Raw genomic sequence first — 17122 nt, forward strand, 5'->3', positions numbered from 1 at the left:
GGAGCTCATTCCATACACGCACAACCTTCTGTGTGGGAAATGTGCCTCAGGTCCTTTGTCAATTTCAGCCCACTCACCTTAAACCTATGCTCTCGAGTTTTCAACTCACCTCAACTTGGGTAAAACACGTAAATACTCAGTTTCCAACCCTTCCATTAGATCATGTCGCAGTCGTTACGCTGCAGGGAAAGTCGTCCCAGCCTAGTCGACCTCGCCCTACGGTCCAAACATTGACCACATACTTGTCTAAATTTTATCATCAATTTCACGTGTCTTTTTTTTATGTTTTGAAGATGTCAATTACGCTGGACAACAACGAGCTATTGGAAACAGAAAGGTGAAACGAAGAATGGCTTCAACTTTCAGTGCTGGATGCCCCTGAGCTGCCGGATGGGCGGCTGCGGCTTGTTTCTGTAGTGTAGTGGTCATCACGTTCGCCTCACACGCGAAAGGTCCCCAGTTCGAAACTGGGCAGAAACTGCTTTGTTCTTCATCGGCAGCCTTTTACATGGACAAGAACGGTGCTTTCTTGCTTGCTTTCCCATCTGCAAACCTGCCTTCGAAGTTGCTTGAACAAATCTGCTCGCGTAGTGAAATGTAATGCAATTCCATTTAATGACTGTGCAAAGAATTGTAAAGTTTTTATCCAAACTGGTTCTGATCATATGCAATTCTGTTTGAGAGTGTAGTTACCCCCTTCTGATTCTTCTACGAAAAGCAGTACCGCATTTGCATTCCTTGCGCAGGCGGCTCGGTTCAAAGACAGGGAAGAAGCTGATGCGCTGGTGTCACAGTGCACCACGGATTCCTGAACTTGTCTGTCTGTTAAATGTACCCCAAAGGCGTCTCTGAAAGGCCTCGTTTGGAAGCTGTCTGTCGTTATTCAACGTACGAGAATTGGCACCAGAGGTCCTGAATCATGTTTTGGAGCAGTTCGCACTTGAGTGGCTCTTTCAATCAGCAACAGCAATGAAAGAAATTACACTCTCAGAGGAACCTCTGGACCTGTGCTTTCATGGTGTCGCTAGTATTGAGGTGCGCCCCGAGACCTAAGCCACGTTGGAACTGAAACGGAGGAATCGACAGAGAGGTTACAGAATGACATCGCATCCATTTGGTTTTCTTGAAATCACTGAGGAGCAGGAAAATGTAAACGGCGAAGTCGAGTGGGGAAGTCAGGCAGTTGCAGCTCTGGAGAAACCCCTTCTTTGTGACTCACTCAGTAACCAGACACGTGAAGGTGACTCAGAGGCGTGAGAGCTCTTCACATCGAGAACAAAAAGCAATCAAGGGCAGTTAGCACCTCTTCCGGAGTGGGGGTGGGGTGAGGTAATTACCTTTTGACTTTGTTACTATGTTGAGAAACTGCCTTTTAGATTGAGGTGAACAGAAAATGCATTTCTAATAAGCACCATGGAATTGAGCAAAATTTATTGAGTCGCTTCTCGTCGATTCCCACACAGGTTTCCAACTCAGTTGCTATCCATGTGGCTGATGTCCAGGAGTGAACATCTCTGCAGCAAATTGCACGGTTAGGGTAAAAGGCAAGGAAAGTGGCATCTAGAACTGGCTCCGAGGTCAGAGCGTCCTCACAATGCGATCTGTCGTTCTCGAATAGGAATGCGACCTCCGGTTTTAGGGTGGAGTACATTGTTTGGGACTCTTTTTCTGCAAAACAGACACAGTGACTGAAATTACGCTGCACGGTATGATGTGGAACACGGCTTTGTGCATTTTCCCTGTAGTCCGGTGTGCTTCATGTTCCGCGTAAACGTGAAACTTGCCCTGTTTCAAGCAATGGGTGAAATCATTTAGCAAAGCAAGAATCGAAATTGCAGTAATGTCAAGCAGCTCGTGGTTATTTGACCAAATCATAACCGAACATATATTCTCACAGATACATTTGGAGCTGAAAGGAGTCTGAGAAGATAGACTCAGCTTACCATTGATTTTTGTCTGGATTGATGGGCTCTCATTATCTGCTGCGAAATTGATATTGTAGACGGGCACATCCCAGCAGCTGTGCGAGTCGGAGAGGGATCATGGAACCATTTTCATGTGACTTGGCATCTGTTGTTATGCAGGAGAGCACAGTTGGAAACGCAAGAAAATGGTGCGCGCGGCCGGCTGGTAGTGTGGCCGAGCGGTCTAAGGCGCTGGATCCAGGTTCCAGTCTCGAAAGGGGCGTGGGTTCGAATCCCACCACTGCCATTTCTGCAGATCAACTCCAACGCTGCAGCTTTTTTGTTAAAATGCTGTTTCTGTCCCCACTGTATTGATGTTGAAAACAAAAGTAAAATGGCTTTGCTTCCCGGGGAATTAACTGTGGTGTGGGATAGTGCCGAATATTTCAAAGTGTCTCTGTCTGTCATGATCGTGTTCGCCTCCCGCGCAGAAAATCGCAAGCAGCTGTGCTGTTCCAGGCAAGTTGAGCTTGTACTGGAACCGAATGGAGACCGGTATTTCATCGCTGTTGTGAAAAAAAGTCCTGGGGTGACTCGACTCGTCGTTATTTGGTTTTTCGGCCAATGGGAAAATCGTTCCAACGAATTTCGATGTGATATGTTGTTGAATTTCTCCCATTTCCTTCGTTTCCGTCCTGGAGACATCGGAAGGGAAAGGTAATCTAATCGAGACTGTGATTGGTGAAATTCACTTTTTATGGCCCATTCTTATTAGGTTCTTTCTTTCTCTCTTTTCAGTATTGTCTGGGAAGTGGTGGTTCCCTAAGGCTGCAGTATGTGTGAAAGAGTAGTTTGGAATTGTCCTGTTGTTAGTTGTGAGATTACTTTATAAATCATGCCCTCGGACTGTCTCACATTTAGCATTCATGCACCTCTGTGTCTGAAAATGCATTAGGTATGCCAGCTTTGTTTGTGTTCCGTGTTAAATGCTTTCTGTTTTGCGATTCGCTCAATACTTTACGAGTTAACAGCGTTTCTGAGGAAACTTCCAGCTGCAAAAGTCCTTAACTGAGGATCTGGGAAAATTTCACAGAGTATGGTCAGTCGGAGCAAAAGTAAGGAAGTCGTTCCTTTCTGCAGTGTTTCGCAATACTACCTTTCCCGTGAGCATCGAACACAGTAAAGGATTGTGCCACAGACTGCGACGGCAAGCTCCGCTAAAAAGTAATCCTTTAAAGCAGGTGTAAGCAACACAACGTTTTTGGGGGACACCGCGTGGAAACAGATACTTCGGTGTATCTCGTCCATGCTCAGCACATAGCCAAATATAAACAAGTCCGGTTCCCCAGTATTTGGCCCCAAACCCTCTCAACCCATCCTATCCAGAAACTCATGCAATTTTCTGAGCCTCCTCCGCTTCCTCTGGGAGCTCATTCCATACACGCACAACCTTCTGTGTGGGAAATGTGCCTCAGGTCCTTTGTCAATTTCAGCCCACTCACCTTAAACCTATGCTCTCGAGTTTTCAACTCACCCCAACTTGGGTAAAACACGTAAATACTCAGTTTCCAACCCTTCCATTAGATCATGTCGCAGTCGTTACGCTGCAGGGAAAGTCGTCCCAGCCTAGTCGACCTCGCCCTACGGTCCAAACATTGACCACATCCTTGTCTATATTTTATCATCAATTTCACGTGTCTTTTTTTTATGTTTTGAAGATGTCAATTACGCTGGACAACAACGAGCTATTGGAAACAGAAAGGTGAAACGAAGAATGGCTTCAACTTTCAGTGCTGGATGCCCCTGAGCTGCCGGAGGGGCGGCTGCGGCTTGTTTCTGTAGTGTAGTGGTCATCACGTTCGCCTCACACGCGAAAGGTCCCCAGTTCGAAACTGGGCAGAAACTGCTTTGTTCTTCATCGGCAGCCTTTTACATGGACAAGAACGGTGCTTTCTTGCTTGCTTTCCCATCTGCAAACCTGCCTTCGAAGTTGCTTGAACAAATCTGCTCGCGTAGTGAAATGTAATGCAATTCCATTTAATGACTGTGCAAAGAATTGTAAAGTTTTTATCCAAACTGGTTCTGATCATATGCAATTCTGTTTGAGAGTGTAGTTACCCCCTTCTGATTCTTCTACGAAAAGCAGTACCGCATTTGCATTCCTTGCGCAGGCGGCTCGGTTCAAAGACAGGGAAGAAGCTGATGCGCTGGTGTCACAGTGCACCACGGATTCCTGAACTTGTCTGTCTGTTAAATGTACCCCAAAGGCGTCTCTGAAAGGCCTCGTTTGGAAGCTGTCTGTCGTTATTCAACGTACGAGAATTGGCACCAGAGGTCCTGAATCATGTTTTGGAGCAGTTCGCACTTGAGTGGCTCTTTCAATCAGCAACAGCAATGAAAGAAATTACACTCTCAGAGGAACCTCTGGACCTGTGCTTTCATGGTGTCGCTAGTATTGAGGTGCGCCCCGAGACCTAAGCCACGTTGGAACTGAAACGGAGGAATCGACAGAGAGGTTACAGAATGACATCGCATCCATTTGGTTTTCTTGAAATCACTGAGGAGCAGGAAAATGTAAACGGCGAAGTCGAGTGGGGAAGTCAGGCAGTTGCAGCTCTGGAGAAACCCCTGCTTTGTGACTCACTCAGCAACCAGACACGTGAAGGTGACTCAGAGGCGTGAGAGCTCTTCACATCGAGAACAAAAAGCAATCAAGGGCAGTTAGCACCTCTTCCGGAGTGGGGGTGGGGTGAGGTAATTACCTTTTGACTTTGTTACTATGTTGAGAAACTGCCTTTTAGATTGAGGTGAACAGAAAATGCATTTCTAATAAGCACCATGGAATTGAGCAAAATTTATTGAGTCGCTTCTCGTCGATTCCCACACAGGTTTCCAACTCAGTTGCTATCCATGTGGCTGATGTCCAGGAGTGAACATCTCTGCAGCAAATTGCACGGTTAGGGTAAAAGGCAAGGAAAGTGGCATCTAGAACTGGCTCCGAGGTCAGAGCGTCCTCACAATGCGATCTGTCGTTCTCGAATAGGAATGCGACCTCCGGTTTTAGGGTGGAGTACATTGTTTGGGACTCTTTTTCTGCAAAACAGACACAGTGACTGAAATTACGCTGCACGGTATGATGTGGAACACGGCTTTGTGCATTTTCCCTGTAGTCCGGTGTGCTTCATGTTCCGCGTAAACGTGAAACTTGCCCTGTTTCAAGCAATGGGTGAAATCATTTAGCAAAGCAAGAATCGAAATTGCAGTAATGTCAAGCAGCTCGTGGTTATTTGACCAAATCATAACCGAACATATATTCTCACAGATACATTTGGAGCTGAAAGGAGTCTGAGAAGATAGACTCAGCTTACCATTGATTTTTGTCTGGATTGATGGGCTCTCATTATCTGCTGCGAAATTGATATTGTAGACGGGCACATCCCAGCAGCTGTGCGAGTCGGAGAGGGATCATGGAAACATTTCATGTGACTTGGCATCTGTTGTTATGCAGGAGAGCACAGTTGGAAACGCAAGAAAATGGTGCGCGCGGCCGGCTGGTAGTGTGGCCGAGCGGTCTAAGGCGCTGGATCCAGGTTCCAGTCTCGAAAGGGGCGTGGGTTCGAATCCCACCACTGCCATTTCTGCAGATCAACTCCAACGCTGCAGCTTTTTTGTTAAAATGCTGTTTCTGTCCCCACTGTATTGATGTTGAAAACAAAAGTAAAATGGCTTTGCTTCCCGGGGAATTAACTGTGGTGTGGGATAGTGCCGAATATTTCAAAGTGTCTCTGTCTGTCATGATCGTGTTCGCCTCCCGCGCAGAAAATCGCAAGCAGCTGTGCTGTTCCAGGCAAGTTGAGCTTGTACTGGAACCGAATGGAGACCGGTATTTCATCGCTGTTGTGAAACAAAGTCCTGGGGTGACTCGACTCGTCGTTATTTGGTTTTTCGGCCAATGGGAAAATCGTTCCAACGAATTTCGATGTGATATGTTGTTGAATTTCTCCCATTTCCTTCGTTTCCGTCCTGGAGACATCGGAAGGGAAAGGTAATCTAATCGAGACTGTGATTGGTGAAATTCACTTTTTATGGCCCATTCTTATTAGGTTCTTTCTTTCTCTCTTTTCAGTATTGTCTGGGAAGTGGTGGTTCCCTAAGGCTGCAGTATGTGTGAAAGAGTAGTTTGGAATTGTCCTGTTGTTAGTTGTGAGATTACTTTATAAATCATGCCCTCGGACTGTCTCACATTTAGCATTCATGCATCTCTGTGTCTGAAAATGCATTAGGTATGCCAGCTTTGTTTGTGTTCCGTGTTAAATGCTTTCTGTTTTGCGATTCGCTCAATACTTTACGAGTTAACAGCGTTTCTGAGGAAACTTCCAGCTGCAAAAGTCCTTAACTGAGGATCTGGGAAAATTTCACAGAGTATGGTCAGTCGGAGCAAAAGTAAGGAAGTCGTTCCTTTCTGCAGTGTTTCGCAATACTACCTTTCCCGTGAGCATCGAACACAGTAAAGGATTGTGCCACAGACTGCGACGGCAAGCTCCGCTAAAAAGTAATCCTTTAAAGCAGGTGTAAGCAACACAACGTTTTTGGGGGACACCGCGTGGAAACAGATACTTCGGTGTATCTCGTCCATGCTCAGCACATAGCCAAATATAAACAAGTCCGGTTCCCCAGTATTTGGCCCCAAACCCTCTCAACCCATCCTATCCAGAAACTCATGCAATTTTCTGAGCCTCCTCCGCTTCCTCTGGGAGCTCATTCCATACACGCACAACCTTCTGTGTGGGAAATGTGCCTCAGGTCCTTTGTCAATTTCAGCCCACTCACCTTAAACCTATGCTCTCGAGTTTTCAACTCACCCCAACTTGGGTAAAACACGTAAATACTCAGTTTCCAACCCTTCCATTAGATCATGTCGCAGTCGTTACGCTGCAGGGAAAGTCGTCCCAGCCTAGTCGACCTCGCCCTACGGTCCAAACATTGACCACATCCTTGTCTATATTTTATCATCAATTTCACGTGTCTTTTTTTTATGTTTTGAAGATGTCAATTACGCTGGACAACAACGAGCTATTGGAAACAGAAAGGTGAAACGAAGAATGGCTTCAACTTTCAGTGCTGGATGCCCCTGAGCTGCCGGATGGGCGGCTGCGGCTTGTTTCTGTAGTGTAGTGGTCATCACGTTCGCCTCACACGCGAACGGTCCCCAGTTCGAAACTGGGCAGAAACTGCTTTGTTCTTCATCGGCAGCCTTTTACATGGACAAGAACGGTGCTTTCTTGCTTGCTTTCCCATCTGCAAACCTGCCTTCGAAGTTGCTTGAACAAATCTGCTCGCGTAGTGAAATGTAATGCAATTCCATTTAATGACTGTGCAAAGAATTGTAAAGTTTTTATCCAAACTGGTTCTGATCATATGCAATTCTGTTTGAGAGTGTAGTTACCCCCTTCTGATTCTTCTACGAAAAGCAGTACCGCATTTGCATTCCTTGCGCAGGCGGCTCGGTTCAAAGACAGGGAAGAAGCTGATGCGCTGGTGTCACAGTGCACCACGGATTCCTGAACTTGTCTGTCTGTTAAATGTACCCCAAAGGCGTCTCTGAAAGGCCTCGTTTGGAAGCTGTCTGTCGTTATTCAACGTACGAGAATTGGCACCAGAGGTCCTGAATCATGTTTTGGAGCAGTTCGCACTTGAGTGGCTCTTTCAATCAGCAACAGCAATGAAAGAAATTACACTCTCAGAGGAACCTCTGGACCTGTGCTTTCATGGTGTCGCTAGTATTAAGGTGCGCCCCGAGACCTAAGCCACGTTGGAACTGAAACGGAGGAATCGACAGAGAGGTTACAGAATGACATCGCATCCATTTGGTTTTCTTGAAATCACTGAGGAGCAGGAAAATGTAAACGGCGAAGTCGAGTGGGGAAGTCAGGCAGTTGCAGCTCTGGAGAAACCCCTTCTTTGTGACTCACTCAGCAACCAGACACGTGAAGGTGACTCAGAGGCGTGAGAGCTCTTCACATCGAGAACAAAAAGCAATCAAGGGCAGTTAGCACCTCTTCCGGAGTGGGGGTGGGGTGAGGTAATTACCTTTTGACTTTGTTACTATGTTGAGAAACTGCCTTTTAGATTGAGGTGAACAGAAAATGCATTTCTAATAAGCACCATGGAATTGAGCAAAATTTATTGAGTCGCTTCTCGTCGATTCCCACACAGGTTTCCAACTCAGTTGCTATCCACGTGGCTGATGTCCAGGAGTGAACATCTCTGCAGCAAATTGCACGGTTAGGGTAAAAGGCAAGGAAAGTGGCATCTAGAACTGGCTCCGAGGTCAGAGCATCCTCACAATGCGATCTGTCGTTCTCGAATAGGAATGCGACCTCCGGTTTTAGGGTGGATACATTGTTTGGGACTCTTTTTCTGCAAAACAGACACAGTGACTGAAATTACGCTGCACGGTATGATGTGGAACACGGCTTTGTGCATTTTCCCTGTAGTCCGGTGTGCTTCATGTTCCGCGTAAACGTGAAACTTGCCCTGTTTCAAGCAATGGGTGAAATCATTTAGCAAAGCAAGAATCGAAATTGCAGTAATGTCAAGCAGCTCGTGGTTATTTGACCAAATCATAACCGAACATATATTCTCACAGATACATTTGGAGCTGAAAGGAGTCTGAGAAGATAGACTCAGCTTACCATTGATTTTTGTCTGGATTGATGGGCTCTCATTATCTGCTGCGAAATTGATATTGTAGACGGGCACATCCCAGCAGCTGTGCGAGTCGGAGAGGGATCATGGAACCATTTTCATGTGACTTGGCATCTGTTGTTATGCAGGAGAGCACAGTTGGAAACGCAAGAAAATGGTGCGCGCGGCCGGCTGGTAGTGTGGCCGAGCGGTCTAAGGCGCTGGATCCAGGTTCCAGTCTCGAAAGGGGCGTGGGTTCGAATCCCACCACTGCCATTTCTGCAGATCAACTCCAACGCTGCAGCTTTTTTGTTAAAATGCTGTTTCTGTCCCCACTGTATTGATGTTGAAAACAAAAGTAAAATGGCTTTGCTTCCCGGGGAATTAACTGTGGTGTGGGATAGTGCCGAATATTTCAAAGTGTCTCTGTCTGTCATGATCGTGTTCGCCTCCCGCGCAGAAAATCGCAAGCAGCTGTGCTGTTCCAGGCAAGTTGAGCTTGTATGGAACCGAATGGAGACCGGTATTTCATCGCTGTTGTGAAACAAAGTCCTGGGGTGACTCGACTCGTCGTTATTTGGTTTTTCGGCCAATGGGAAAATCGTTCCAACGAATTTCGATGTGATATGTTGTTGAATTTCTCCCATTTCCTTCGTTTCCGTCCTGGAGACATCGGAAGGGAAAGGTAATCTAATCGAGACTGTGATTGGTGAAATTCACTTTTTATGGCCCATTCTTATTAGCTTCTTTCTTTCTCTCTTTTCAGTATTGTCTGGGAAGTGGTGGTTCCCTAAGGCTGCAGTATGTGTGAAAGAGTAGTTTGGAATTGTCCTGTTGTTAGTTGTGAGATTACTTTATAAATCATGCCCTCGGACTGTCTCACATTTAGCATTCATGCACCTCTGTGTCTGAAAATGCATTAGGTATGCCAGCTTTGTTTGTGTTCCGTGTTAAATGCTTTCTGTTTTGCGATTCGCTCAATACTTTACGAGTTAACAGCGTTTCTGAGGAAACTTCCAACTGCAAAAGTCCTTAACTGAGGATCTGGGAAAATTTCACAGAGTATGGTCAGTCGGAGCAAAAGTAAGGAAGTCGTTCCTTTCTGCAGTGTTTCGCAATACTACCTTTCCCGTGAGCATCGAACACAGTAAAGGATTGTGCCACAGACTGCGACGGCAAGCTCCGCTAAAAAGTAATCCTTTAAAGCAGGTGTAAGCAACACAACGTTTTTGGGGGACACCGCGTGGAAACAGATACTTCGGTGTATCTCGTCCATGCTCAGCACATAGCCAAATATAAACAAGTCCGGTTCCCCAGTATTTGGCCCCAAACCCTCTCAACCCATCCTATCCAGAAACTCATGCAATTTTCTGAGCCTCCTCCGCTTCCTCTGGGAGCTCATTCCATACACGCACAACCTTCTGTGTGGGAAATGTGCCTCAGGTCCTTTGTCAATTTCAGCCCACTCACCTTAAACCTATGCTCTCGAGTTTTCAACTCACCTCAACTTGGGTAAAACACGTAAATACTCAGTTTCCAACCCTTCCATTAGATCATGTCGCAGTCGTTACGCTGCAGGGAAAGTCGTCCCAGCCTAGTCGACCTCGCCCTACGGTCCAAACATTGACCACATACTTGTCTAAATTTTATCATCAATTTCACGTGTCTTTTTTTTATGTTTTGAAGATGTCAATTACGCTGGACAACAACGAGCTATTGGAAACAGAAAGGTGAAACGAAGAATGGCTTCAACTTTCAGTGCTGGATGCCCCTGAGCTGCCGGATGGGCGGCTGCGGCTTGTTTCTGTAGTGTAGTGGTCATCACGTTCGCCTCACACGCGAAAGGTCCCCAGTTCGCAACTGGGCAGAAACTGCTTTGTTCTTCATCGGCAGCCTTTTACATGGACAAGAACGGTGCTTTCTTGCTTGCTTTCCCATCTGCAAACCTGCCTTCGAAGTTGCTTGAACAAATCTGCTCGCGTAGTGAAATGTAAGGCAATTCCATTTAATGACTGTGCAAAGAATTGTTAAGTTTTTATCCAAACTGGTTCTGATCATATGCAATTCTGTTTGAGAGTGTAGTTACCCCCTTCTGATTCTTCTACGAAAAGCAGTACCGCATTTGCATTCCTTGCGCAGGCGGCTCGGTTCAAAGACAGGGAAGAAGCTGATGCGCTGGTGTCACAGTGCACCACGGATTCCTGAACTTGTCTGTCTGTTAAATGTACCCCAAAGGCGTCTCTGAAAGGCCTCGTTTGGAAGCTGTCTGTCGTTATTCAACGTACGAGAATTGGCACCAGAGGTCCTGAATCATGTTTTGGAGCAGTTCGCACTTGAGTGGCTCTTTCAATCAGCAACAGCAATGAAAGAAATTACACTCTCAGAGGAACCTCTGGACCTGTGCTTTCATGGTGTCGCTAGTATTGAGGTGCGCCCCGAGACCTAAGCCACGTTGGAACTGAAACGGAGGAATCGACAGAGAGGTTACAGAATGACATCGCATCCATTTGGTTTTCTTGAAATCACTGAGGAGCAGGAAAATGTAAACGGCGAAGTCGAGTGGGGAAGTCAGGCAGTTGCAGCTCTGGAGAAACCCCTTCTTTGTGACTCACTCAGCAACCAGACACGTGAAGGTGACTCAGAGGCGTGAGAGCTCTTCACATCGAGAACAAAAAGCAATCAAGGGCAGTTAGCACCTCTTCCGGAGTGGGGGTGGGGTGAGGTAATTACCTTTTGACTTTGTTACTATGTTGAGAAACTGCCTTTTAGATTGAGGTGAACAGAAAATGCATTTCTAATAAGCACCATGGAATTGAGCAAAATTTATTGAGTCGCTTCTCGTCGATTCCCACACAGGTTTCCAACTCAGTTGCTATCCATGTGGCTGATGTCCAGGAGTGAACATCTCTGCAGCAAATTGCACGGTTAGGGTAAAAGGCAAGGAAAGTGGCATCTAGAACTGGCTCCGAGGTCAGAGCGTCCTCACAATGCGATCTGTCGTTCTCGAATAGGAATGCGACCTCCGGTTTTAGGGTGGAGTACATTGTTTGGGACTCTTTTTCTGCAAAACAGACACAGTGACTGAAATTACGCTGCACGGTATGATGTGGAACACGGCTTTGTGCATTTTCCCTGTAGTCCGGTGTGCTTCATGTTCCGCGTAAACGTGAAACTTGCCCTGTTTCAAGCAATGGGTGAAATCATTTAGCAAAGCAAGAATCGAAATTGCAGTAATGTCAAGCAGCTCGTGGTTATTTGACCAAATCATAACCGAACATATATTCTCACAGATACATTTGGAGCTGAAAGGAGTCTGAGAAGATAGACTCAGCTTACCATTGATTTTTGTCTGGATTGATGGGCTCTCATTATCTGCTGCGAAATTGATATTGTAGACGGGCACATCCCAGCAGCTGTGCGAGTCGGAGAGGGATCATGGAAACATTTCATGTGACTTGGCATCTGTTGTTATGCAGGAGAGCACAGTTGGAAACGCAAGAAAATGGTGCGCGCGGCCGGCTGGTAGTGTGGCCGAGCGGTCTAAGGCGCTGGATCCAGGTTCCAGTCTCGAAAGGGGCGTGGGTTCGAATCCCACCACTGCCATTTCTGCAGATCAACTCCAACGCTGCAGCTTTTTTGTTAAAATGCTGTTTCTGTCCCCACTGTATTGATGTTGAAAACAAAAGTAAAATGGCTTTGCTTCCCGGGGAATTAACTGTGGTGTGGGATAGTGCCGAATATTTCAAAGTGTCTCTGTCTGTCATGATCGTGTTCGCCTCCCGCGCAGAAAATCGCAAGCAGCTGTGCTGTTCCAGGCAAGTTGAGCTTGTACTGGAACCGAATGGAGACCGGTATTTCATCGCTGTTGTGAAAAAAAGTCCTGGGGTGACTCGACTCGTCGTTATTTGGTTTTTCGGCCAATGGGAAAATCGTTCCAACGAATTTCGATGTGATATGTTGTTGAATTTCTCCCATTTCCTTCGTTTCCGTCCTGGAGACATCGGAAGGGAAAGGTAATCTAATCGAGACTGTGATTGGTGAAATTCACTTTTTATGGCCCATTCTTATTAGGTTCTTTCTTTCTCTCTTTTCAGTATTGTCTGGGAAGTGGTGGTTCCCTAAGGCTGCAGTATGTGTGAAAGAGTAGTTTGGAATTGTCCTGTTGTTAGTTGTGAGATTACTTTATAAATCATGCCCTCGGACTGTCTCACATTTAGCATTCATGCACCTCTGTGTCTGAAAATGCATTAGGTATGCCAGCTTTGTTTGTGTTCCGTGTTAAATGCTTTCTGTTTTGCGATTCGCTCAATACTTTACGAGTTAACAGCGTTTCTGAGGAAACTTCCAGCTGCAAAAGTCCTTAACTGAGGATCTGGGAAAATTTCACAGAGTATGGTCAGTCGGAGCAAAAGTAAGGAAGTCGTTCCTTTCTGCAGTGTTTCGCAATACTACCTTTCCCGTGAGCATCGAACACAGTAAAGGATTGTGCCACAGACTGCGACGGCAAGCTCCGCTAAAAAGTAATCCTTTAAAGCAGGTGTAAGCAACACAACGTTTTTGGGGGACACCGCGTGGAAACAGATACTTCGGTGTATCTCGTCCATGCTCAGCACATAGCCAAATATAAACAAGTCCGGTTCCCCAGTATTTGGCCCCAAACCCTCTCAACCCATCCTATCCAGAAACTCATGCAATTTTCTGAGCCTCCTCCGCTTCCTCTGGGAGCTCATTCCATACACGCACAACCTTCTGTGTGGGAAATGTGCCTCAGGTCCTTTGTCAATTTCAGCCCACTCACCTTAAACCTATGCTCTCGAGTTTTCAACTCACCTCAACTTGGGTAAAACACGTAAATACTCAGTTTCCAACCCTTCCATTAGATCATGTCGCAGTCGTTACGCTGCAGGGAAAGTCGTCCCAGCCTAGTCGACCTCGCCCTACGGTCCAAACATTGACCACATACTTGTCTAAATTTTATCATCAATTTCACGTGTCTTTTTTTTATGTTTTGAAGATGTCAATTACGCTGGACAACAACGAGCTATTGGAAACAGAAAGGTGAAACGAAGAATGGCTTCAACTTTCAGTGCTGGATGCCCCTGAGCTGCCGGATGGGCGGCTGCGGCTTGTTTCTGTAGTGTAGTGGTCATCACGTTCGCCTCACACGCGAAAGGTCCCCAGTTCGCAACTGGGCAGAAACTGCTTTGTTCTTCATCGGCAGCCTTTTACATGGACAAGAACGGTGCTTTCTTGCTTGCTTTCCCATCTGCAAACCTGCCTTCGAAGTTGCTTGAACAAATCTGCTCGCGTAGTGAAATGTAATGCAATTCCATTTAATGACTGTGCAAAGAATTGTTAAGTTTTTATCCAAACTGGTTCTGATCATATGCAATTCTGTTTGAGAGTGTAGTTACCCCCTTCTGATTCTTCTACGAAAAGCAGTACCGCATTTGCATTCCTTGCGCAGGCGGCTCGGTTCAAAGACAGGGAAGAAGCTGATGCGCTGGTGTCACAGTGCACCACGGATTCCTGAACTTGTCTGTCTGTTAAATGTACCCCAAAGGCGTCTCTGAAAGGCCTCGTTTGGAAGCTGTCTGTCGTTATTCAACGTACGAGAATTGGCACCAGAGGTCCTGAATCATGTTTTGGAGCAGTTCGCACTTGAGTGGCTCTTTCAATCAGCAACAGCAATGAAAGAAATTACACTCTCAGAGGAACCTCTGGACCTGTGCTTTCATGGTGTCGCTAGTATTGAGGTGCGCCCCGAGACCTAAGCCACGTTGGAACTGAAACGGAGGAATCGACAGAGAGGTTACAGAATGACATCGCATCCATTTGGTTTTCTTGAAATCACTGAGGAGCAGGAAAATGTAAACGGCGAAGTCGAGTGGGGAAGTCAGGCAGTTGCAGCTCTGGAGAAACCCCTTCTTTGTGACTCACTCAGCAACCAGACACGTGAAGGTGACTCAGAGGCGTGAGAGCTCTTCACATCGAGAACAAAAAGCAATCAAGGGCAGTTAGCACCTCTTCCGGAGTGGGGGTGGGGTGAGGTAATTACCTTTTGACTTTGTTACTATGTTGAGAAACTGCCTTTTAGATTGAGGTGAACAGAAAATGCATTTCTAATAAGCACCATGGAATTGAGCAAAATTTATTGAGTCGCTTCTCGTCGATTCCCACACAGGTTTCCAACTCAGTTGCTATCCATGTGGCTGATGTCCAGGAGTGAACATCTCTGCAGCAAATTGCACGGTTAGGGTAAAAGGCAAGGAAAGTGGCATCTAGAACTGGCTCCGAGGTCAGAGCATCCTCACAATGCGATCTGTCGTTCTCGAATAGGAATGCGACCTCCGGTTTTAGGGTGGAGTACATTGTTTGGGACTCTTTTTCTGCAAAACAGACACAGTGACTGAAATTACGCTGCACGGTATGATGTGGAACACGGCTTTGTGCATTTTCCCTGTAGTCCGGTGTGCTTCATGTTCCGCGTAAACGTGAAACTTGCCCTGTTTCAAGCAATGGGTGAAATCATTTAGCAAAGCAAGAATCGAAATTGCAGTAATGTCAAGCAGCTCGTGGTTATTTGACCAAATCATAACCGAACATATATTCTCACAGATACATTTGGAGCTGAAAGGAGTCTGAGAAGATAGACTCAGCTTACCATTGATTTTTGTCTGGATTGATGGGCTCTCATTATCTGCTGCGAAATTGATATTGTAGACGGGCACATCCCAGCAGCTGTGCGAGTCGGAGAGGGATCATGGAAACATTTCATGTGACTTGGCATCTGTTGTTATGCAGGAGAGCACAGTTGGAAACGCAAGAAAATGGTGCGCGCGGCCGGCTGGTAGTGTGGCCGAGCGGTCTAAGGCGCTGGATCCAGGTTCCAGTCTCGAAAGGGGCGTGGGTTCGAATCCCACCACTGCCATTTCTGCAGATCAACTCCAACGCTGCAGCTTTTTTGTTAAAATGCTGTTTCTGTCCCCACTGTATTGATGTTGAAAACAAAAGTAAAATGGCTTTGCTTCCCGGGGAATTAACTGTGGTGTGGGATAGTGCCGAATATTTCAAAGTGTCTCTGTCTGTCATGATCGTGTTCGCCTCCCGCGCAGAAAATCGCAAGCAGCTGTGCTGTTCCAGGCAAGTTGAGCTTGTACTGGAACCGAATGGAGACCGGTATTTCATCGCTGTTGTGAAACAAAGTCCTGGGGTGACTCGACTCGTCGTTATTTGGTTTTTCGGCCAATGGGAAAATCGTTCCAACGAATTTCGATGTGATATGTTGTTGAATTTCTCCCATTTCCTTCGTTTCCGTCCTGGAGACATCGGAAGGGAAAGGTAATCTAATCGAGACTGTGATTGGTGAAATTCACTTTTTATGGCCCATTCTTATTAGGTTCTTTCTTTCTCTCTTTTCAGTATTGTCTGGGAAGTGGTGGTTCCCTAAGGCTGCAGTATGTGTGAAAGAGTAGTTTGGAATTGTCCTGTTGTTAGTTGTGAGATTACTTTATAAATCATGCCCTCGGACTGTCTCACATTTAGCATTCATGCATCTCTGTGTCTGAAAATGCATTAGGTATGCCAGCTTTGTTTGTGTTCCGTGTTAAATGCTTTCTGTTTTGCGATTCGCTCAATACTTTACGAGTTAACAGCGTTTCTGAGGAAACTTCCAGCTGCAAAAGTCCTTAACTGAGGATCTGGGAAAATTTCACAGAGTATGGTCAGTCGGAGCAAAAGTAAGGAAGTCGTTCCTTTCTGCAGTGTTTCGCAATACTACCTTTCCCGTGAGCATCGAACACAGTAAAGGATTGTGCCACAGACTGCGACGGCAAGCTCCGCTAAAAAGTAATCCTTTAAAGCAGGTGTAAGCAACACAACGTTTTTGGGGGACACCGCGTGGAAACAGATACTTCGGTGTATCTCGTCCATGCTCAGCACATAGCCAAATATAAACAAGTCCGGTTCCCCAGTATTTGGCCCCAAACCCTCTCAACCCATCCTATCCAGAAACTCATGCAATTTTCTGAGCCTCCTCCGCTTCCTCTGGGAGCTCATTCCATACACGCACAACCTTCTGTGTGGGAAATGTGCCTCAGGTCCTTTGTCAATTTCAGCCCACTCACCTTAAACCTATGCTCTCGAGTTTTCAACTCACCCCAACTTGGGTAAAACACGTAAATACTCAGTTTCCAACCCTTCCATTAGATCATGTCGCAGTCGTTACGCTGCAGGGAAAGTCGTCCCAGCCTAGTCGACCTCGCCCTACGGTCCAAACATTGACCACATCCTTGTCTATATTTTATCATCAATTTCACGTGTCTTTTTTTTATGTTTTGAAGATGTCAATTACGCTGGACAACAACGAGCTATTGGAAACAGAAAGGTGAAACGAAGAATGGCTTCAACTTTCAGTGCTGGATGCCCCTGAGCTGCCGGATGGGCGGCTGCGGCTTGTTTCTGTAGTGTAGTGGTCATCACGTTCGCCTCACACGCGAAAGGTCCCCAGTTGGAAACTGGGCAGAAACTGC

General features: G+C 46.3%; 8 non-coding genes across 8 annotated transcripts; all 8 read left to right on the forward strand.

Annotated features, from left to right (window-relative positions):
- Positions 1-407: 407 nt before the first annotated feature.
- trnav-cac (transfer RNA valine (anticodon CAC)) lies at positions 408-480 on the forward strand. The gene has a single exon. It is a non-coding gene; the product is annotated as a tRNA-Val (tRNA).
- A 1649-nt stretch (positions 481-2129) lies between these two features.
- trnal-cag (transfer RNA leucine (anticodon CAG)) lies at positions 2130-2211 on the forward strand. The gene has a single exon. It is a non-coding gene; the product is annotated as a tRNA-Leu (tRNA).
- A 1525-nt stretch (positions 2212-3736) lies between these two features.
- trnav-cac (transfer RNA valine (anticodon CAC)) lies at positions 3737-3809 on the forward strand. Its single transcript has one exon. It is a non-coding gene; the product is annotated as a tRNA-Val (tRNA).
- A 1648-nt stretch (positions 3810-5457) lies between these two features.
- Positions 5458-5539, forward strand: trnal-cag (transfer RNA leucine (anticodon CAG)). Its single transcript has one exon. It is a non-coding gene; the product is annotated as a tRNA-Leu (tRNA).
- A 1525-nt stretch (positions 5540-7064) lies between these two features.
- On the forward strand, positions 7065-7137 carry trnav-cac (transfer RNA valine (anticodon CAC)). Its single transcript has one exon. It is a non-coding gene; the product is annotated as a tRNA-Val (tRNA).
- Positions 7138-8785: 1648 nt separating this feature from the next.
- trnal-cag (transfer RNA leucine (anticodon CAG)) lies at positions 8786-8867 on the forward strand. The gene has a single exon. It is a non-coding gene; the product is annotated as a tRNA-Leu (tRNA).
- A 3245-nt stretch (positions 8868-12112) lies between these two features.
- trnal-cag (transfer RNA leucine (anticodon CAG)) lies at positions 12113-12194 on the forward strand. Its single transcript has one exon. It is a non-coding gene; the product is annotated as a tRNA-Leu (tRNA).
- A 3246-nt stretch (positions 12195-15440) lies between these two features.
- Positions 15441-15522, forward strand: trnal-cag (transfer RNA leucine (anticodon CAG)). Its single transcript has one exon. It is a non-coding gene; the product is annotated as a tRNA-Leu (tRNA).
- Positions 15523-17122: the final 1600 nt, after the last annotated feature.

The sequence above is a fragment of the Chiloscyllium punctatum genome, chromosome 16 (assembly GCF_047496795.1).
Source record: "Chiloscyllium punctatum isolate Juve2018m chromosome 16, sChiPun1.3, whole genome shotgun sequence".
NCBI lineage: Eukaryota > Metazoa > Chordata > Chondrichthyes > Orectolobiformes > Hemiscylliidae > Chiloscyllium > Chiloscyllium punctatum.